Source organism: Equus przewalskii, chromosome 21 (assembly GCF_037783145.1).
Source record: "Equus przewalskii isolate Varuska chromosome 21, EquPr2, whole genome shotgun sequence".
NCBI classification, from domain to species: domain Eukaryota; kingdom Metazoa; phylum Chordata; class Mammalia; order Perissodactyla; family Equidae; genus Equus; species Equus przewalskii.
The window spans coordinates 28,548,170-28,569,840 of NC_091851.1; the positions used below are offsets into that span (position 1 = coordinate 28,548,170).

General features: G+C 50.3%; 6 non-coding genes across 6 annotated transcripts; 3 read left to right on the top strand and 3 right to left on the bottom strand.

Annotated features, from left to right (window-relative positions):
• Nucleotides 1-554: 554 nt before the first annotated feature.
• On the bottom strand, nucleotides 555-689 carry LOC139078331 (small nucleolar RNA SNORA71). The gene has a single exon (XR_011531268.1). It is a non-coding gene; the product is annotated as a small nucleolar RNA SNORA71 (small nucleolar RNA).
• Nucleotides 690-2,345: 1,656 nt separating this feature from the next.
• LOC139078327 (small nucleolar RNA SNORA71) lies at nucleotides 2,346-2,478 on the bottom strand. Its single transcript, XR_011531265.1, has one exon. It is a non-coding gene; the product is annotated as a small nucleolar RNA SNORA71 (small nucleolar RNA).
• Nucleotides 2,479-3,621: 1,143 nt separating this feature from the next.
• On the bottom strand, nucleotides 3,622-3,753 carry LOC139078329 (small nucleolar RNA SNORA71). Its single transcript, XR_011531267.1, has one exon. It is a non-coding gene; the product is annotated as a small nucleolar RNA SNORA71 (small nucleolar RNA).
• Nucleotides 3,754-17,731: 13,978 nt separating this feature from the next.
• On the top strand, nucleotides 17,732-17,863 carry LOC139078332 (small nucleolar RNA SNORA71). Its single transcript, XR_011531269.1, has one exon. It is a non-coding gene; the product is annotated as a small nucleolar RNA SNORA71 (small nucleolar RNA).
• A 1,730-nt stretch (nucleotides 17,864-19,593) lies between these two features.
• On the top strand, nucleotides 19,594-19,726 carry LOC139078333 (small nucleolar RNA SNORA71). The gene has a single exon (XR_011531270.1). It is a non-coding gene; the product is annotated as a small nucleolar RNA SNORA71 (small nucleolar RNA).
• A 1,219-nt stretch (nucleotides 19,727-20,945) lies between these two features.
• LOC139078328 (small nucleolar RNA SNORA71) lies at nucleotides 20,946-21,079 on the top strand. Its single transcript, XR_011531266.1, has one exon. It is a non-coding gene; the product is annotated as a small nucleolar RNA SNORA71 (small nucleolar RNA).
• The last annotated feature ends 592 nt before the right edge of the window (nucleotides 21,080-21,671 follow it).

The following is a 21,671-nucleotide window of genomic DNA, read 5'->3' on the forward strand; positions in this document are numbered from 1 at the left end:
GGGTTACAAACAGGTTGGCAAGTCAACGTACTCCTCTCTCATCAGTGGCTGACAAGAAAACTCCCTGGGCTGCTGGCAGACCGTGACAAATGAGAACTTTTTTTACTGACTCAGAATTGAATCACTCCCTCTTTGCCCCTACGCCTGGCCCCTAACGTTATTTTTGTTTCTCCACTTATTGGACATTACTGACAGCTCCTGGAGAAGGGACACAAGTTGTGCTCAAGAAAGAGTAGAGGAGCAAAGATGACACACAAACAAGCATTTAGGTCACAAGCTGTCTTGAATAATGTATTATTATGGATTATCCTCCATTCCTATAAATTCATAAAGCAGAACCCATGATTTACAGTGTGCACTTGTGCCCTTCAGCACTATCTGAATTTATTCCCGTGTGAGGTCCAAACATAAAGGCATAGACTGGTTTCTGACAAGACAACCCTTAACTTGAAAAGACAAAGTGAACCACAAGTCACGGGGCTAGACCACTCACCATAGCACATGGGGGCCAGCAAAGGCCCAAGCTCTGAGGGGAAGGGCAGGAGAAAAGCTAGTGTGGGAAAGCTTCAGGGTTTGGAAGGGACGGATGGGACCCTCCAAACACGGGGAAAACATCTTTCAGCACTTGCTCTTCCTGCACTATCAATGACCAGGGCACAGGCAGCCCACAATCACTTTCGAATGCAGGGGCAGAAAAGGACAGAAAGAGAACTACAAAGGACAGGAGGCTGGTGCCAGGGACCTGGGGCATGGCCTGAGTCGAGGAGAGTGGCCCAGCCCAGCAGAGAGCCCCAGTAGCTTCTGATGTGTCCTGTGAAGACCCCATAAAACTTCCCTGCCATAGGGAGCCGGGACACTTCCAGCGTAAAAAATTGGAAATGCTTTTGGGTTGGAAATGATCAGAATCATGTGGTCACGACATCACCATGAAAATTTTTTTAAAAACCTTCTCTGCTATCCCAGCTTTGCTTTTCAGGTGAAGAAATGGAGGTTGAGAATAGGTCACAGAGCTGCACGGGCCCAGAGGTGGAACCAGAGTCTCCGGTGCCTAAATCCACGTGCTTTCCACACAGCACGCTGCTGACAGCCCAGTCCTCAGAAGGGAGATGCCCAGGGAGCCCTCTATCCAAGTGAGTTTCTAGAGGCCTCTCCCCTATAGGCACGTGAGGGACTGCCCCACAGCCAGGACACAACTGGGAACTCACGGGATGCCACGTTCACCTGCCACCTCATTTCTCCTCACATCATCACCAAAGCCCCAGGGAAAATGCACATGACTTTAGAGACACACGCAAATCCAGAGAACGGCCCAAAACCTTACCGCAGGGCCCAGGGTCTAGCACCTGGCTGATATGAAGACGATGTCTCCCACGAAGCCTCTGCACTGCAGACACATCTGCAAGAGACAAGGCACGAACGGGCACTCACAGCAGGCCCTGGTGGGCAGTGGCTGGCAGATTACAGCACCCACAAATGCAGGCTGTTACTACTGGCACCTCAATGGCCATACTACTGTCTTAGGACAAGAACAATTTAACTCTAGGAAGGGGTCTGCAGATCACCTGTGACAGAAGTAACATCCATGTTATCCTATGTGCCAACTGTGATCAGTCTGTTGCTAATCAGTCTGTTAAAGGATGCCGAGGCCTGGTTTTGGGGAGAGTGCCATAGCTGAGTGGCTGCGACTAGAATGGACTGGGAGGGGTAACCAGCAGTGGGAGGGCCCCACGTCCACCAACTAGTGTAAGGGCTGCTTTATGTATATTCTCAACTATATTGTGCTTTGCCCAGCTCAATTACTACTAGTCCCTGTCTCTTAATCTAAGGGCAGAAGGAAGATCACCCCCGGTGGACCATGGGCCCTGCCCACGGCCAGGACTCAAGGGGGACTGTAATTAAGTCCACCCCTCAGTAGAGAAACAGCACTCCAGTGGGAAAAGAAAAGGAGACTGCCTCAGCCTCGGCAGGCGGGTATGCTCAAGGGCATTGTTCCCCAGACACTCCACAACTGGATGAACGCTATCACGTCACAACCATGTGTCACCTCCATCTCCTTGTTTGGGGTTTTTGTCCAGGTGTTACAAGTCAGGCAATGCCCTCAAGCTTACAGCACAGGGCAGGAGAAGTAAGCCCCCAATTTCCAGGTGTGATTATGCTGAGGGGCGGGGCCAAGAATGCAGGAAGGGGTGCAATGGGGAGGCCAAGAAAGCTTCCAGGAGGGGAGTGACCATGAACCCATTAACATCAACTCCCTGAGGCAGGGCCCTGCTTGGCAAGAGGAGTGCCCAGGGAGCCACCCAGAGCCAGGTACCAGGATGTCACACAAACTGGCAGGAAGGATGGCGTGTACGAAAGCTCCAGGGTTTGAAAAGGACAGGATGGGTCCTCCAAACACGGGGAAAGGCTTTCAGCATTTGCTCTCCCTGCACTATCAATGACCAGGGCACAGGCAGCCCACGATCACTTTCGAATGCAGGTGCAGAAAGGGCCCATGAGTGAGCCGAGGAGAGAGGTTTTCCAGCATCCTGGGAGGGAGCGTGAACTAGGAACAGATGTGCAGACGAGTCAATGACCAGATTTTCAGCCTAAGATTACAGCAGCTACCACTGATTTACAGAGATTATTTACCACTCCCTGCCAAGAGTTGGAGAGAAGACTAACAGCACAAATACTGAGAATCCCTGGCTTCTGAAAGACTGGGAGTAAGTGGTACCAATACCGCACACCTGACAGGAGACTCAGGCTTACAGAAGCACACACAGCTGGTCACTGAATATGAATGGAGGTTTGACTCTGAAATGCAGCCCTCTGTCCATTACTCCAGCACACTGCTGTTTTCCTCTCAATATCATAGTGGCGTTCACTGGGGACTCTCAGAAGCAGGCCCAGACCTGTGCCTGCCGGCTCAAGGGGACAAAGCTGGTGGCACTAGGAAGCAGCCTTCACCTGCACTTTCTCCCCACACCTCATAAGCTAAACACCTGTGGCCTCGCAGCCTGCACAGACTTGAGCTCTAGAGAACCAGGCAGGACACCACTTACCTGGGACTTCACAATCCACGCTCTCCCTGAGGACACCTCTCATGAACGCGGATCAGCAGTCACGTGACACTCCTGCAGGGCACAAGAAGCCAGCACATGATCTGCCCACTTGGCACTGCTTACAGCATGCCCAGAAACCACTCTGCTCACCAAGAGGAAAACCCCGGGGGAATCCAGGTGTCAGGAGGTGAATGCACTGACAGCCTGTCTCCCTCCATCCTCATGGTCGGTCACTGCCTAGTCACCCAAGGCTGTCTCGTTTGGAAGGGACACATATGGATGTCCTGAATGCAAGGAAAACCTCCCAACTTTTCCTTTGCCTGCATTACCAACAACCAGGACACAGGCAGGCTGTAATCACTTCACACAGGGGCAGAAAAGGACTCAGCACTGCTGAAATTGGAGACTAGTGTCAGAAAACCACAGGTGTGGCTCCACAACCAACCCACGCATTCCCCGAAGCAGGACCCACTCTCACTACCCCTTCTGAAAGCCTCACAGAAACCAGGAGCCAAGGCAGAGAGCACTCAATGAGATCCCAGGGGACAGGGGTCATCCAAAAGGTGGCAGGGGGAGGTGGTGTGGGAAAGCTCCAGGGTTTGGAAGGGACAGGATGGGCCCTCCAAACACGGGGAAAGGCTTTCAGCACTTCCTCTCCCTGCACAATCAATGACCAGGGCACAGGCAGCCCACATCACTTTCGAATGCAGGGGAACAAGCGGGCAGAAGGCGAGCCAGGAAGAGAAGCCCACGTTAGCCCACTGTCCCCCTAGGCAAGCTCAGAACCCCGAGCGCTATCAGAGCTTCATAGAAAGATGCCAGCTCCCAGCATCAACACAGTCCACAGGAGGAACAGCTTCTGGTAAACATGCCTCAGTTCTTTATTCACCCCACAAATACTGACTGAGCACCTACTGGGCGCCAGGCACTGTGGCTTCAAAAACAAAGAAAAACACAGACAAGGCCTCTGTCCTCCCAGAGCTCCTGCGGTTTCCCTATCTGAAGGAAAGGAAAGCTCAGGAGCATGAAGTAACTCGCCCCAGGATACCCGGGTAACGAGGAGCGGAGTCCGGATCTGGGCTCAGGCCTTTCTGACCCCAAACTCACCCCCCCTACTACACCAGGCCTCCTCCTGCACAAGGGCTTCGAACACAGTTCTCAGAAGTCACCTGAGCCCCAGGACCACCCCCTCTGCGGGCAGCAGGAAGCCACCGAGCCCCCTTCAAGGTGCTCAGGAGCCGCAGCTCTCACCAGGGCACAGCCTCAGCCGCTGGACACGGAGGGCGCGTCGGGCAGCGCGGGTCAGGGACCCGCAGGAGAGCAGGGGGCGCCGGCGGACGCAGAGCCCGCTCAGCCGTCCGAGGCCGAGGTCCCATCTCTCCGCGAGCTCGGCAGCCGCAGGGCCTAGGCAGGGAGAAAAGGGGAAGGGGCTTGAGCCAAGGGGGGCGGGAACCCAGACTCTGCCCCTCGAGGCCCTGGGGGCGTCCTGAATCCAAAGCTCAGCCAACAGGTCTGCAGAAGGGACCTTTTAACACATCCCTTGAGAGGTTATTGGGGAGAAATGGCTTAACGGCCGTGAGGACGCTTCACCTGGTAGGAAGCGCCGAGGGGCCCTGGGGGATCGAACGCCAGGAGGCGAGGAGGTGGGGCGGAGAGGATCGCGGGCTCGGCGCCCTCCGGCCAGCTTCACCCGGGCTCCGCACGGCGCCCTGCGGGCCCTCGGGCCACGCGTCGCCGGGCACATCTCTCGCCGTTAGCGGGACGAGTCCTCCCACCGGGCGCTGAGATCGGGGGACCGCACGCCCGCGGCTCCGGAGCAGCGGGGTCCGCCCTGCGGGCCCCTTTCTCGAGGACACGAATCCCGAGAGGACCACCCCGGCCGAGGGGGCGGGCACGGAACCGGGGTGGGCCTGGGCTCGGAGCTGACCTCTGGCCGCTCTCCCAGCCCCGTCACGGCCTCAGTTCCCCCTTATAGAGGGGACGCAGACCACGTGCCCAACGCTCCCCGCTGTGGACTCACCGGAGCGCGGCGACCCACGGCGCGGGACAGAGACAGAGACAGCGCCTGCAGTGCGGGAAGGTGCGGATGTCTGAAGATTTTGGGGGGATGGTGCCGAAGACCGCGAAACCGCGCCAGAGGAGGATGACTCCCGCCAGTAGAACAGGAAACCGCTTCCCGCGCTCAGCGCCGGCGGAAATGCAGCCGAGGCGCGACCTGCGGCCTAGAGCGGCGGCTCCGGGGCGGCTCCCGCACGCGTAGTCCTGCGGCGGCCCCTGGCGGAATGGAGGTCAAATTCGTTCTCTGGAAGACGGAATGATTTGCGAAAGCAGTCTGGACTTTGGGAAATAACATTCCCTCACTTTTTTGCTTTTCTGTTTGTTCTGTTTGTTGTCATTGATTTATCATTAATGTGTAGGAATGGTTACTCTTCCACGTGAGGAGCTGTTATTAGCAAATCACGTTGATTGCGTTTGGTTTGAACCATAGGGATCTTGTCTGATTGACCACCGTATTCACAATACCTTGGTTAGAGGCTGGCACAGTTGAACAAATGAATGAATTCCGTTCATATATATATTTGGACATCGCCAGACTAAAATATTGTTCTGATGACCTAACTGAACGTGAGGGTGACAAGGAGATAAGCCTAGAGAGGCGGGCAGGTGCTTTGCTAGACTTCGCCCTGCAAGTAAAGAGTCCTTGAAGCAGAAGGGACCTGATCAGATTTGCATTTGAAGGACCTGATCAGATTTGCATGGTGGCAGAGAAGACAGGCGAGGTCCCGCGATCCCAATAGCACACTGCACACAGGTTGGAGTGGGGGCTCAGTGCCCCCAAACCTCACGAGCACTAACACTACCTGCATCCTGAGCCATGTGTACTTCTTGGGCCTGAGGCCACCCTGCCACTAACTGGCCCACATTCTGAAGTGTAAACAGCTTGAAGAGGGGGAGCCCCAGTCAGATTCCTGGCACTCACTAAGTCAGCACGATGTGGAAATCCAGCCCTGACTGATGCCACCAAGCGGGAAATGGGGGTCTCTGAGGGTGAGAACACTCCATAATATTCTGTCCCTGGGAGGAGCCGATGGGATTCTAAGACTGTGAGAACGTTGGGGGTCTCCGTGATGAGGAGGAGCCTTCGGATGCTGTGGCTGTGAGGACGCTGGAAAAAGGGGTCAGGCGTGCACACTGTGGCCACACAGCCCTGGTGTCCTCCCTACCTCCTGCTCTTGCTCTTACTCTCCATGCGACCTTGGCTAAGTGCCCTAAAGTCTCTGCCCAACCTTAGTTTTCCTTTTCTGAAAAATGGGCAGAGTCATAGCTCCCTGCTCATAGCGTTGCTATGAGAATTAAGTGAAATGATTCCTATCAAGAGCATAGCACAGAGCAAATGGCTTAGGCATGGTAGTTGCTATGCTTTAGTATTTCTGGGAAAGCCAAGGGCTTCTGTCACTGTGAGGACACTGTGGGATTATTTATGAGGCAGAGAGGGTATGTGCTATGTTTGAAAAGTCTAAGGCAGTAATGTCCAGTAGAAATATAATGCCAGCCACATAGGTAATTTTAAATTTTCTAGGATCCACATAAAAAGGTACAAAGAAAGATGAAATTGATTGTAATAATATATTTCATTTAACCCAATATAATCAAAATATTATCATTTCAGCATGTAATCAATATTTTAAAATTATTGATGAGGTATTTACTATTCTTTTTCTTTGTACAAAGTCTTTGGGATCTGGTGCATGTTTTACACAGAGAGCACCTTGGAATTTGGACTGGCAACATTTCCAGTACTCCATAGCCATACGTGGCTGTGGCTGCTGTCCATCAGCGCAGGGCTAAGGCCATCTGGTTTGATCGGCCCTTTAGATCCAGAGGAGAGAAGCAGCAAGCAGGAGGTTGAGAGCACGTCCCTTCCACAGACCCCCATCCAAGAGCCTGGGACCCCTAGGAGGGGTGGATCTCCTGCACCACTCAGGTTGGGGGCCTCATTGTCCTGAGCTGGAGATTAAGGCAAAGTTGCCCTCAGAAGGCTGGGAAAGGACAGAGGCACGATTCAAACCGAGATTATTCTCCTGCACCCCTTGCTGCCCTGACACCATGGAGGGGATCTGGGCTGGTTCATTTCTGCATTCCATGTGCCTAGAGGAGGCTGGGCATCTAAGAGGTATGGTTGACGCTTGTTAATCGTTAGTGTGACAGGATGTTAAAATGGACATTTCAGCCAAGGCACCAAGGGGGCACCAAGATATAGGAATGGACTGCTGAACAACAACAAATTGCTGTTGTGGCAATTTAAAAATGGTTGAATATTGGTTGAATTTTTGAGGATTCCACCTGGTAAAATGGCAGCCGCCTTCCAAAGACGATCTTGGACCAGATACAGAATTTAGGCAGAAAATAACTAAAAAATGGTTGGTTGTGACTCTGAATCCTCCCTTCTAATTTGAGGATGTTCAGACTTAGACATTAAAAAGAGGGGGAATTATGAATTATATTTTTTAAAATAGTCCCACCCACTGCCCCAAGAGGAAGAGGAAGAGGAGCTTCAGCAGGAACATGCGAGAGTTTGGTATATGTCACCTGGAGTTGGGTAGCCCAGGTGACCGGTGCCCAACCCACTCCTCAGCCAATGGTTCATCATCTCCTTCAGCAGAGGTAGAATCTGTGGCAGGAATGTCCACCTGCTACTCAAGAGGTCCTGCCCAAGAGGGATCCTGTTAGGGTGAGGACATCCCAAGAAGAGGGCCTGTTCACATCACTAGGGGTGCAGCCAAAGGGCTCCAAGAGGCCAGTGGGTCTGAACAAGCCCTGAAATAGAGGCCAAGAGAGAAGACAACATTAAGTATGTGCCCAGCCTGGGGACGACATGGCCCTCTTGCAACAGTAGCATCAAGAGAGAAATTTCCCCTCTATTTTACTCTTTATTCCATCTGTTTTGATCCTGGAGGTACTGGGAGTGGGTGAGGGGGCAGAAACTGCTGGTGAAGAAAGACTCATTTGGATAAACAAAGACAGAAGGCTCTCATCCCCTCCCAGCTGACAGCAGCCCACCCTATGCTTGGCCCCAGCTGGTGGAGAGGAGAGAAGCCTTACCTACAATTGATCATTGCAAGCGTGATTAATACATTAGGCTGGACATTTAAAATAATTAAATGGAAACTGTTTCCCCAGTTTTAGTAATTACAAGACTTACTACCCAAGAATGATTGGAAAATTTCCGAGGCCTGCCTGATATTTTTCTAGGGACAGGGAAAAGATACTTTCATTTTGAAAGTCTAAAGAGACAGGCAAAAAATATTTTTATGATTACATCCCAGGGGGCCTGCTTTCAATGTACTGGTTGCATTAATGAAGGATTGGGCTGCAGCTGGAAGGCCAACCTTCCACTCTCCTGGAGTTTGTGACTTCACAATGTCTGAGAGAGCCCCATGGCCTGAAGCCCCTTCCCTAGAGGACATGAAGTCACAGCTGGCTGGACAGATTGTCCCAAAGAGGTGGTGCCCAGGATCTAGACTGGAAGTCAGCAACTGACCCGGTGAGGGCTGTAGGAGCTCCAGCCGCGGTGCCCGCACTAAGAATGACTACCATGCTGGAGGTCTTGCTGTTTCTTTTCGTCCTCCTCATCTGCTTCTTACTGCTCCTCTGTTACTGCATCTTTCAAGAGGAATAAGCTCCATCTCCTCCAGGTTAGGACCGAGGCCTGATGAAAGTCTTGGCTGGTCCAGCCCCCCCCCCAGGCCCTCTCAGGCAGGACGGGTCTTCCTGAGCTGCCCCATGGCCTGGGCCTTGGCCTGTTTTGGGGCCTAAGGCCCTCACTGGATGCTCTGGCAGACCTAGATGAAACAGAGGGTCTCCTCAGCAGGGTCAGCTTCCATCTAGGTCTCAGCACCACCTCTTCCTGGGTCCCCTAGCTGGGTCCTCTGATCCCCACAGCCTCTTTATTGCCAGTTTTGGTTCTGGTTTATTTGTGTCCTGGACTGAAGGCCATTGGGGCTGGAGAGGGGATCAATGTGGGGTCAAAGAAGGTTTAAATGGCTTAGGCCTCTGCCATGGGGACAGGCATAGGAAGAGGTGAGCCTTTCCCTTCAGAAACCGGCAGGGCTTGGCCCTGGGAGACCAAAGACCTAGCCAAAGACTCATGACCTCAGCCAGTGACATTAGACCTTCTGTCAGTGGTGGACAAGCCTTGAAAATAAACTTCTTGACTAAAGAATCTGGATGGTCTTGGCTAAGTAACTCGGGCTTCCCTGAACAACAAATTTGGACCTTCCTTGCTAACTAACTAATTGAGATATTTGTGACCAATTACTTAAACTTTCCTGGCTTGAGAACTGTTAACTTTCTTGCCTGAATTCTTGGGCATTCCAGGATAATGATATTTGATTTTGACTTATCACCTTTCACCATGCTAGCTGACCACCTCAGTTCTTCACTCTTAAGACCTTGGATTTTTCCCGGGCCAGCCCCAGTGGCCTAATGGTTAAGTTAGGTGTGCTCCGCTTCAGCGGCCTGGGTTCAGTTCCCAGGTGTGGACCTACACCACTCGTCTGTCTGTGGCCATGCTGTGGTGGTGACTCACATACAAAAAGAAGAAGATTGGTAATGGATGTAAGCTCAAGGCAAACATTCCTCAGCAAAAAAAAAACCACCTTGGGTTTTCCTGGCCAAGGGCATTAGACATCCTTGGCTTTTTTCTCGAACTTCCAGGATAAAAATAGAAGAATGCTTCTATGATTTCACCATTATGGATGACATTGGCTGATGGTTTAAGATGTATATTCTATTTCTAGAATTCTACAAATGTTTAAAAGTTATGAATGGATATTAATTTTTATCAAGTAATTATAATGATGATAATTAAAATTAATTAAACTAGCTTTCTATAAGCCAACAACTATTAAAAAAGCACTTATAGTACTGCATTTCAATGTATTATTTTATCTATTTTTAAATGTTTTAATTGTGGTAAAATACACATAACATAAAATTTACCATCTTAACCATTTTAAATATTCAATTCAGTAGTGTCAAGTACATTAACTGCAAACAATCTCCAGAACTCTTTTCATCTTGCAAAACTGAAACTCTGTCCCCATTAAACAACAATTCTCCATTCCTCCCTCCCCCAGCCCCTAGCAACCACCGTTCTCCTTTCCTTCTGAATTTGACTCCTCTAGGTAGCTCATATATGTGGAATCATACAGTATTTGTCTTTTTGTGACTGGCTTATTTCACTTAGCATAATGTCATTAAGGTTTATCTATGTTGTAGCATGTGTCAGAATTTCCTTCCTTTCTAAGGCTGTATAATATTCCGTTGTGTATATAAACCACATTTTGTTTATCTATTCATCCATCAATGGACACTTGAGTTGCCTCCATCTTTTGGCTACCATGAATAATGCTGCTATGAACATGAGTGGACAAATATCTCTTTAAGACTCTGCTTTCAACCCAGCCCTGATGGCCTAGTGGTTAGGGTTTGGCACACTCCACTTCAGCAGCTGGGTTCACTTCCCGGGTGCAGAGCCACACCACCCATCTGTCAGTTGCCATGCTGTGACAGTAGGTCATATAGAAGAACTAGAACAACTTACAACTAGAATATACAACCAAGCCCTGGGGCTTTGGGGAGGGGGGAACAAAAGAGGGAGATTGGCAACAGGTGTTAGCTCAGGGTGAATATTCCCCCCCCCCAAAAAAAAGACACTGCTTTCAATTGTTTTGAGAATATACCCCAAAGTGGAATTGCTGGATCATATGGTAACTCTATTTTTAATTTCTTGAGCAAGTGCCATACTATTTACCATAGCAGCTGCTCTATTTTGTGTATTTTATCTATTTTAAGTTGAAAAACTGAGGTAAAGGAAGATTAAGCAGCTTGCTCCTACAGCTAGAATACGGTCGAGAAGAATGTTAAGTATGTCTGTTGTATCAGTTTCCTAGGGCTGCCACTAACAAAGTGCTACAAACTGGATGACTTAAAATGACAGAAATTTACTCTGTCACTATCTGGAGGCTGGAAGTCTGAAATCAATGTGTCGGCAAAGGCCACGCTCCCTCTGAAACTCTTGCCCCCTTCTGGCTTCCGCTGGTGACCGCCCATCCTCAGCGTTCCTTAGCTTGCAGCTGCCACACTCCAGTCTCTGCCTCTGGAGTCACATGGTGCGCCCCCTAAGTGTCCTTTTCCTCACTTATATGGACATCAGTCATATAGGATTAAGGGCCCTCCCTACTGCCACATGACCTCATCTTAATTTACAAATTAATCACATTTGCACAGATTATTTCCAAGTAAGGTCACATTCCCAAGTACCAGGTATTAGGACTTCAACATATCTTTTGAGGGGATACAATTCAACCTGTAATATCTGTCTCCCTCCAAACTCCATATTTACCACAGCTTCGACCGCCTGATGCAATCTACTATAAGATTTCCCAATATAAAACCAAGCTTGCATTTATGGCGCAAACCTTATTTGATATTGGTGGATTCTCATATTAGACTATAAACTTGGAGGAAGGCAGACACTATGGGTTTCTTTCATTTATCCCTTTACCTCCCAGTCATTATACCAAAAAAAAAGCACAAGCAGTTGTTAGAAAAGTGGTATAGCTTTTCAAGTGCCTTTATGGGGAAAATACACTAACTGAAGAGTTGTTTGGGGAATTATTTGGGTGGTAGTTTTTGTTGTTGTTGTTATTGTTGTTTCTTTTTCAACTTCCTGCAGAATCAGGCTGTGGGCACACCCACCAGCACAGTGCCACACAGAGTGGAAGAGCTCAATTACTGTGTTTTGAATGAATGAATGAAGGGATGAATGATTAGAAGGCTCATTGGCTCTTCAGTGCCCCTGCCTCCTTTTTGCTGCTACTGTTCTGTCTTGAGGACCAGTGGCTGGTGACTCCTCCTCTCCCCACAGCCACCTCAAGCCCCCTAGGCCCACTCCTGAGAGAGCCGTGGTCCCGGAGCCCGAATCACCAGCCTCCTCCTGCCTGGTAGGCCTCCCACACACTCCCTCCTGGCAAAAGACCCACTGGAAACACACATCCCTTCTGGCGCTTGTGGAGAGTGTACTGCTGTGTTGTTTTGTTTTTAAAGTCAGCCGACACATTGGCTGACTGACAAATAAGGACAAGCCACCGAGAAAGAACTGTCATCTGAATGCCAAGAACAGAGGCTCTCACAACACATTTATTTCCAGAGCTCGACAAGATTCCCTGTCTGCTGGAGTCCCTGGTTAACTGGGCCAGAGCTGTAGATGGGAAAGTCAACCTGGACAAGCAAAATGTCCACAGTGCCTCATGCAACAGCCAAACCCTCCATGGAATACCTTAATACCTGGCTATTTGGGGCAAGTTAAGGAAAAGACTTGGGCCGATAGCCAGGAATGTAGGTTACAGAAACCTAACGTGATAAAAAAAGAAATACATTACTAGAAAACTTATGTAATCAAACAAAAGAAAGGGCAGAGGTGAAGCTGGGCCTCCACCACAACAAACACTGGGAACTGGAATTTCACTGACTCCCTGCCCTGCATCTTCATCTCTCTCTGTGTGTGGATTTCTGACTTTACATTCCCTTTATTTCCTGCATACAGTCGGGGAACATGTGCTGGTTTGCCCAGAAGCACATCTCCGTCCATCTTCTACTGAAGACAGGAAGGACTGCTACATATGGTTGTGCAGGTTGTGTACTGCCCAACTCATGGAAGCACCATTTACATCATAGTCTCTGGCTGAGAAGCAGAGATGTTGAGGATGCTTGGCTGAACCCAGAAAACGCTTGATGTTTTCCTAGCACATCCTCTGGTACAGCAGAGTGACCCTGTGTTTTACCTTCTTGAGGGGGGTTTCAAAAATCCCCATTCTAATCCTCAAATGGTGGGCCCTTCTAATAAAGACCTTTGTGACTATCTCTGAAGGGCAACATTTTGGCAGAACTTTTCCCTTCAAGCTTAATGAGGTCAGGCAGAAGATAATTAAACTTGTGACAGGGAAGAAGAGAAAGGTTTGCAAGGAGTAGAGGGGCTTTCTGAGAAAATTCAGCCCTTAACTCTAGGACCTCTGATACTCAAACTCTCAATTCTCAAAGTTAACTTCACAGCCAAAGGATAGGCGCTTCCACCCTTTTCATAGCTCTGGGAGAAGTCACCCATCTTAGAGGTCTCTCATCTCATGAGGGGGTTGGAGGATGTCACATGCACAGGTCACCCCTCAGGGCCTCTGTGGTCTACCTGTGCTTGGGATGCTTGGCCAAGACCCAGCTCCTTCCTGGGTGAGCTGACTGGGCAGGTACTACCCAGTGAGGCAGTGGGCGGAGAGCCTGCAGCCAGAGGTGAAAGGAAGAAGACTGAAGCTGGCAGAGCTGGGTCCTATGTCCACCTGTCACCATTGACAAAGGCTGCTTCCACCTGAAATTAGCCAATATTTTTTTAGGATGTTTATATCTACAATCATGAGTGTATTGGCCTGTAATTTACTTTTCTTTTACTGACCCTGTCTAATTTGGGGGTCATGAAAATTTTGTGAACTAAGCACCGTTCCATCTTTTTCTCCTATCTGGGAGACTGTGTAAGGCTGCGAAGCTTTGTAGAATTTATCTATAAAGACGCCTGGCTATGATGTTTTCTTTTTGGGGAGATCATTAACTACTGATTCAATCTTTAAAAGTGTTATAAGATTATCCAGGTTTGCTATTTTTCCTTAAGGCAATTTGGTTAAATATTTTCTAGGAATGTATCACTTTATCTAAATTTTAAATTTTACAAGCAAAAAGTCAAACATATTATTCACTTTTTTACTTTCTGCTCCGACTATACCATGTCCCCTTTCTCACTCCTGAAATTGTTTAGCTATGTTGCTGTAAATATGGTTATGCTCAATTCTACCATTTTAGTCTCTGTTCTTGTTATTTCATTGATTTTAATTTATTTGGATCAGTTCAACTGTCATTTGTCTCATCTTTCAAGCCCTCAGGAGCCAAGAGCAGACTGGGACACATGGAATTTTTCTTACATTTCAGAATTGAGTCCCTCTCCTGTTGCAACAATGAGAGTGTCTCTTTCTTCTCTTGTCTCAGTATTAAAGATCCTCTATTACAGACCGTGCAATGAGATGTCGAGATATTGCCCCATCCAGTTCCTAACTTCTTCACACATCAACACATGCGTCCACTCCCCCACCCCTTCCCCCACTTCAGCTGCTGAGACTTCCTCTTCCTCCCTTTCCCTGAACATCTTGCTATTCCTCCTTTCTATTTGAGTCCTTCAAAATCCCACCAAGGCACAACACCTCCCAGAAGCCACATTATTTGGAAATTGATTGAAGTCTGACTCTACTCACAGCTCCATAACTAGCCTCCGAGCTCCTTTAGGATCCACGCTTCCTCACACTCAAGATACAAAATCAAGGAAGAAAGCATCATTTTCCCAGCTTGGGTCCCACATCCAATCCGTCGTCAGGGGAGGGCAGGACTCTCTCAGTGACACTCTCAACAAGACTGAATTCAACAGGAAGAGTGAATGCCAGAAGAAAATCAGAGCGAAGGAGTAGGTAGGTCAAAACTACAGATATCCTAGCCATTTAATATCCAGAGTCATGTGAGAATAGGCGGTTTGTTGGTCCTAGTTTTTCTAAGGGAGCCTCTAAAGTTTCTCCTTGAAACATAATGTTGTTGGCTGGTGATGGTCTGGATCACATGATGAAAATATCCCTTTAGTCCAAGTACTCCAAAATATACTTTTCTGAACAGTAATAGAAATTAAATATTATCAAACACATTTTCAAGCACCTATTAAGTTGCTCTTAGATTTGCTTTCCGGTTTGAATTTAGATTCTGATACCTACTGTTAGGAGAGGCAGTCTGCCATGGACCCTGAGCATCTATGTACATTCCTGCTGGGTTTGCCAAGAATGTAAGGCCCTGGCTGCTGTTTTCCTGGGCCGTCTCTTAGCGTCATGTTTTGCAGTGAGTAACCTTGAGGGATGAGGTAAAGTCTCCTCTCAGACTAACAGCAGGCTTACTTCTGTTTCCTTTAAAGATGTTGAATTCTGCAAGCTCACTGTCCTCTCCTGTAACACTGTAACACAGTGTGCGTGCAGGCATTCATCACGGGCCCTATGCCATCCCCATGGGACTTGTGAGGCATAAGAACCAACGTGAATGTGAAGCTCCCTCTGCTTTGCCATGAGTAACAGAGTCCTTGAACCCTGACTCAGGAATTTCACGTCCTCTTCCAGCAGCCATGAAACAATAACAGGCTAACTCTTTAGCTTGAAAGTAGGGCTAACTCTCAGACTATGCACAGTTCTTAACACATATTAACTGCATGACCTTGGACAAGTCAATTAAACTTTCTGAGCTTTTGTTTCCTCATCAGCAAAGTGGACAACACTAGTGTTTACCTTTTAAGATTGGTATGATGACTAAATGGATCAAAATACCTGAAATATTGTGTTTTCTCAAAAAATATTAGACGCTATACTTGTATTCCCTGTAGTGTTGACAGAGGGGCATGGCAGTGACAGATGTCATACTATGACAAACACAGTTGATCTGCCTCCGTGAACTTCACATCTTCACACTGTTTTACTTTCTACATATATTCCTGAGCATAGTCTGCTAATATTTTCATGCCTGGCTCCTTCTTTTCCATCAGGTTTTAGATTAAATATCTCCTCAGAGAGGCCCCTGCTGTCCTTGCTAAGTAGGTCCCCACTGTCATTGTCTGCTATACCATCCTGCCCATTTGCTTTGTAGCACTTGTCATGATTTTCATGATTGCATTTGCTGACTCATTTGTTTATTATCCCCACTAGAATATAACCGACAAAGTCAGAAACCACGTCTGTCTTCTTTAGTATATTTCCAATGCTTAGCCCAGTCCCTGATTTGAAGTAGCTGCTCAGTAGATTTTTCTGGATGGATGGGAATCTAGATAAACAGATTGATGAGAGGATAAATGGATGGATGAGCAGATGGATGGATGGATGGATGGACGGACGGACGGATGAGGAAGCTGGTGCTCCATAAACGTTTTCTGGATAAAGGGATGGATGGATGGGTGGGATGGTTGGAAGATGGAGGGATGTTTGGATACTTGGCAAGTCAGATTTTCAGCTCCGATCCTCTAGGGGGCGCAAAGGGACTGCATGCGCAGGTTCGGCCCAGGGAGACACGGCTCTCCGCCGCAGCCTGAGCGCCAGCCGCATTTCCTCCCGCGCAGGGCGGGTGGGGGCCGTGTCCTGATCTTGTGGCTCCCGTCCCGAGCTGTCCCAAACCATCCCGCAGCTTCTCGCGCCGTCCCTTCTGACCCGTCGCCGACAGTTCTGGCCCCTTGGGTGAGTCACTGCTGGACCACGTCGCACTGGAACCCCCGGCGGCCTCCAGGGCCGGAGCTGCGTCCCCCTGCCCCGACAGGAGGGGAAACTGAGGCCGTGCGGGGGCAGGGAGAGCGGCCAGTGGTCAGCTCCCAGCCCAGGCCCGCCCCGGTTCCGTGCCCGCCCCCTCGGCCGGGGTGGTCCTCTCGGGATTCGTGTCCTCGAGAAAGGGGCCCGCAGGGCAGCCCCCGCTGCTCCGGAGCCGCGGGCGTGCGGTCCCCCGATCTCAGCGCCCGGTGGGAGGACTCGTCCCGCTAACGGCGAGAGACGGGCCCGGCGACGCGTGGCCCGAGGGCCCGCAGGGCGCCGTGCGGAGCCCGGGTGAAGCGGGCCGGAGGGCGCCGAGCCCGCGACCCTCTCCGCCCCACCTCCTCGCCTCCTGGCGTTCGATCCCCCAGGGCCCCTCGGCGCTTCCTACCAGGTGAAGCGTCCTCACGGCCGTTAAGCCATTTCTCCCCAATAACCTCTCAAGGGATGTGTTAAAAGCTCCCTTCTGCAGACCGGGTGGCTGAGCTTTGGATTCAGGACGCCCCCAGGGCCCCGAGGGGCAGAGTCTGGGTTCGCCGCCCCCCTTGGCTCAAGCCCCTTCCCCTTTTCTCCCTGCCTAGGCCCTGCGGCTGCCGAGCTCGCGGAGAGATGGGACCTCGGCCTCGGACGGCTGAGCGGGCTCTGCGTCCGCCGGCGCCCCCTGCTCTCCTGCGGGGCCCTGACCCGCGCTGCCCGACGCGCCCTCCGTGTCCAGCGGCTGAGGCTGTGCCCTGGTGAGAGCTGCGGCTCCTGAGCGCCTTGAAGGGGGCTCGGTGGCTTCCTGCTGCCCGCAGAGGGGGTGGTCCTGGGGCTCAGGTGACTTCTGAGAACTGTGTTCGAAGCCCTTGTGCAGGAGGAGGCCTGGTGTAGTAGGGGGGTGAGTTTGGGGTCAGAAAGGCCTGAGCCCAGATCCGGACTCTGCTCCTCGTTACCCGGGTATCCTGGGGCGAGTTACTTCATGCTCCTGAGCTTTCCTTTCCTTCAGGTAGGGAAACCGCAGGAGCTCTGGGAGGACAGAGGCCTTGTCTGTGTTTTTCTTTGTTTTTGAAGCCACAGTGCCTGGCGCCCAGTAGGTGCTCAGTCAGTATTTGTGGGGTGAATAAAGAACTGAGGCATGTTTACCAGAAGCTGTTCCTCCTGTGGACTGTGTTGATGCTGGGAGCTGGCATCTTTCTATGAAGCTCTGATAGCGCTCGGGGTTCTGAGCTTGCCTATGGGGACAGTGGGCTAACGTGGGCTTCTCTTCCTGGCTCGCCTTCTGCCCGCTTGTGCCCCTGCATTCGAAAGTGATGTGGGCTGCCTGTGCCCTGGTCATTGATTGTGCAGGGAGAGGAAGTGCTGAAAGCCTTTCTCCGTGTTTGGAGGGCCCATCCTGTCTCTTCCAAACCCTGGAGCTTTCCTGCACCTCCTCCCCCCTGCCACCTTTTGGATGACCCCTGTCCCCTGGGATCCTGCTTATTAAGCACTCTCTATGTGAGGCTTTTAAAAAAGAGAAAGCGTGGTCCGTGTCTCAAGGAGCTATGGGCTGGTTGTGGAGCCACTAATTGGGTTATTTCTCACCAAGGGTTTCCCTCCAGGAAGCCACTTTTGCCTCCCTTCTCTCCCTTTTCCAGGTCCTTAGTCAAGCATGTTTCCTGGTGTGATGTAGTCTGGGAAGTGGCTTGACGTGAGATGAGGGCACTAATCATACCTTGTGAAAATTGTTGCTTTTCTAGTCTTTTTGCCCCTCTCAGCTCTGATCTTGAGGTCAGCGTCTGAGTCTCACCTCTCCTTAGGCTCAGCGCCTGGTGGGGGTCCAGTGTTCACCAGTTGTGAACAAATGCACAAGAGAGAAGAAAAGGAGAGACACATCCTTGTAAGGTGGCATGGCCTCATCACGTTGTGGAAGATCAGAGAAAGACTACGTGGGAGCCAACCAGAGGGAGGTGAGAGCGCTTCCTCTGTATCCATTGGAGGCCCTTTGGCATGAGACGGAGCCTAGTCCACCAGGGGACGACTTTCCTGGTGGCCTGCGGTCATGGTCATAGGAACCAGAGCAGTAAGGAAATTGGACCAGGCTGATATAAATAGAAACCAGATCTCACCTTCACGGGCCATCTGAGGTGCTGCTGCCCCATTGCCTCCCTGTCCATGCCAGGCACTGCCTGTCAGGTGCCACCCACTCCCAAACCTGTCCTGGATTTTACATCCTGTTCAAGGTCCAACTTCCAGAACCTCCACAATTTCATTAGAGTTCACACAAAAGATGACCTGAAAAGCCTTCTTTGCCATAGATGATCTGTTGTCCCATGCGGAGTTGTAAACTTCTTTCCTGTTCATGAGAAAATGATGCAGCTTGTGGGTTAGTAACAATAGCCCACATTTTGAAGCAGCCAGCTATGGTGCTAGATACTCTGCATGTGCCTACCAGGACATGTGGTGACCAGGTGACATCTAGGTTGCTCATCCAGGGCTTCTTGTTTATTGCAGAGGGGGCAGCTCGGTGCAGAGGGGCCCTTGAGAGGTGTCTCCATCCTGTCAGGAAGCAGCTGGACCACAGTGCTCCCAAGGTGAGGTCTGTTCTCTGGAAATCTGGGGCTTTGCATCCCACAGGCGCATGCAGGTTCCCTGGGTGTGATGTCGTTGGGGAAGTAGATAGAGGAGACAGGAGGGTGGCTCTGTCCTGGCCCTCAATTTTACTCTCTGTGACCTTTGAGAATGCACCTGCTTCCTCTTTATGTGCTTGGTTCTGAGAGCCCTTGGGGAGCCCTTCCTCAAATTGATCTGTTGGCATCAGAATGGCTGAATCTAAAGCAGGAAGGATTTTGGCATATTCGCCTGTGCCCGGGTCTCAGTCACTTCTCTGCCCCTTCTTAGCTCTGGGACCTTCTCTTATCCCTGGTCTCATCACCCAGAAAGCAGGAATACAATGAGGCCATTTTTCTTAGGATCGCATAGCCCCTGTCTTTTACAACCCAACAACTCTATCGCTTTTCTTTCAGAGGTGTCCACCCTTTCCTCTCCTGTCTGGGCCAAGTTGAAGGAATTTTTCTGCAGGATTGAAGCAATTACGTGGTGCTGTGCTCAACTAGGCTGACTCCTCCAGGCCTCTGCCACTGGCCTCCTTTTTCAGCAAGCCCTCTGTCCTTTTCTGCCTCTGCATTTGGAAGTGATCACAGCTGCCCGTGTCCTGTTCATTGGTAGTGCAGACAGAGGAAACGTGGAGAGGATTGTCACATGTTTGGAGGGTCCACATCCTCCCCTTCCAGATCTGGGAGCTTTTCCACATTCCTACTTCTCTTCTACACACACCTTGGGCCTCCAGGGCCTTGAGGGCTGTCATGTGTGTGTCGGTGTCATTGCTGGGGCTTTCACTTCCTGCCCCTGCTGTTGGGAACCAGGCTATGTGTGTTGCTTAAGTTCCGCTTCATGCCCAGCTCGGTTGCTGTGAGTCAGCCATGGCACACTCCCATAAACCCGGCCTTGGCATCCTTTTCAGCCTATCGCTGATTAATTACACGTTAATCAGTGTTGCCCACCCTGCCGTAGGCCATCCACTGTCTCCCTCTTTAACTCTTTAGAGTTAACTACTATCCCTTTTATGAGAAAATAATGTATCTGTTTAGGAAGTAATAACAGCAGGCATTTGTGGACTGCTTACTATCTGGTAACTACTGTGCTCAGCTCTTTCCTGATGCCGACCATGCCCTGTTGTGAGCAGGGACAAGTGAGGTGCTCATTCATGGCTTCTTTCTGTTTCAGATGAGTCCACTGTGTGCCAAGGTGGTCATGGGAGTTATCATGTCAGGAACATTCTAGACCCCAGTGTCCTTGAGGTAAGATCTCTAGAGGGTCTGTTCTCTAGTGTGTTGATTCCTTGCATCCAGTAGAGTCCTGTTTGTGTTTCCAGGGGCTTTCGGTGAAGATGTAGGGGAGCTGAGAGTTGAGATGAAGATAGTGTCCGTGAGTTCCCAGATCCACTCGCTACCCCAGCCCCAGGCAACCTAGATCACTTTTGGTCCTTTACATGTCTTTAGCGGCTGCTGCAGGGGTGGGGCCTCCGGAGTCCCCTTTGGGTAATGATAGGTCTCTGGGGTATCTGCCCACCCTCCCTGGAGTGTCAGCAGAAGCATGTTGTAATGGAAAAATGGGTGGACCTAAGCATCAGATACTCCCGTCCTGGGTTTGAATCCCTTCTGCTGCCATCTCAGTCAGTGACATATTCAGAACCTTCTTTTCTTCATTTGAAAAACAAAGCTATGATAGAGGTGACTTTTGTGGTACTTAAGCCCACATGATTCCTATCCTTTCCAACCTTAATATTTTCCCAATGTTTTTGCCCAAAGTGACTTCTCTTTGATTGTAGCGAGGTTCTGTGGGGCTTTCGCAGGAAGGAATAGCCATTCCTGGGGTCCTGTGCTTGGCTGAGTTGTTTTCCCAGACTCAACCTATTCCACAGGCTGCTGGCACCTGCTCCTCTTCCAGATCTCTCTCTGCCCTTGTACACACCTGCATTCAAAAGTGATCACGGGCTGTCTGTGCTCTGGTCATTGATAACGCAGGGAAAGGAATTGTTGAAAGCAGTTTCCCGTGTTTGGAGGGTCCACACCTGTCCCTTTCAAATGCTGGCGCTTTCACACACTCCCACCTCCCTCCAGCCAGTGCTTTCTGCGCTCAGGCATCGTGGGCTGCTGTGTGAGGTTCAGTGACAGGAGGCTTCTTAGCTCGGCCTTTCTCAGCTTGGCCTCCTGTTATCTGAGCCAGGCTATGTCTGTGTCAGGTTTAGATACCCTAGGGGGTGTAAGGAGCCAGGATGAATTATGCATAATGAATAAGTGCAATGTCAGGTGGTATATAGTGACTGCCAGAAGATTTTCAAAGGGAAGCACTTTTTGGAGGTGGTAGGCCTGGGCAGGCCCTTGAAGGGGTGGGATGTGATGGGCCATAGGAAAGTATTCAAGGGAGGGGAGCAACATGAGGACGACTTTGAGGCCGGGGTGAGCATGGGCACCTGGGAAGACAGATGTGCAGGCAGGTAATGACAGTGTGGAGGGCCAGCTGCTGAGGTGGCGCCCTTCACTCCCACCACGGTGTGGTGGGGCTCAGTGGGAGGAGCTCTGGCAGTTTCAGGGCAACACAGCAGATGTCTGTGTTGCCCTGAAAAAGCCCATTTTTTTAAGACCTGTTCCTTTTAACTCTTCTCTGAGAGCACTGAGATTCTTTTTTGAGTCAA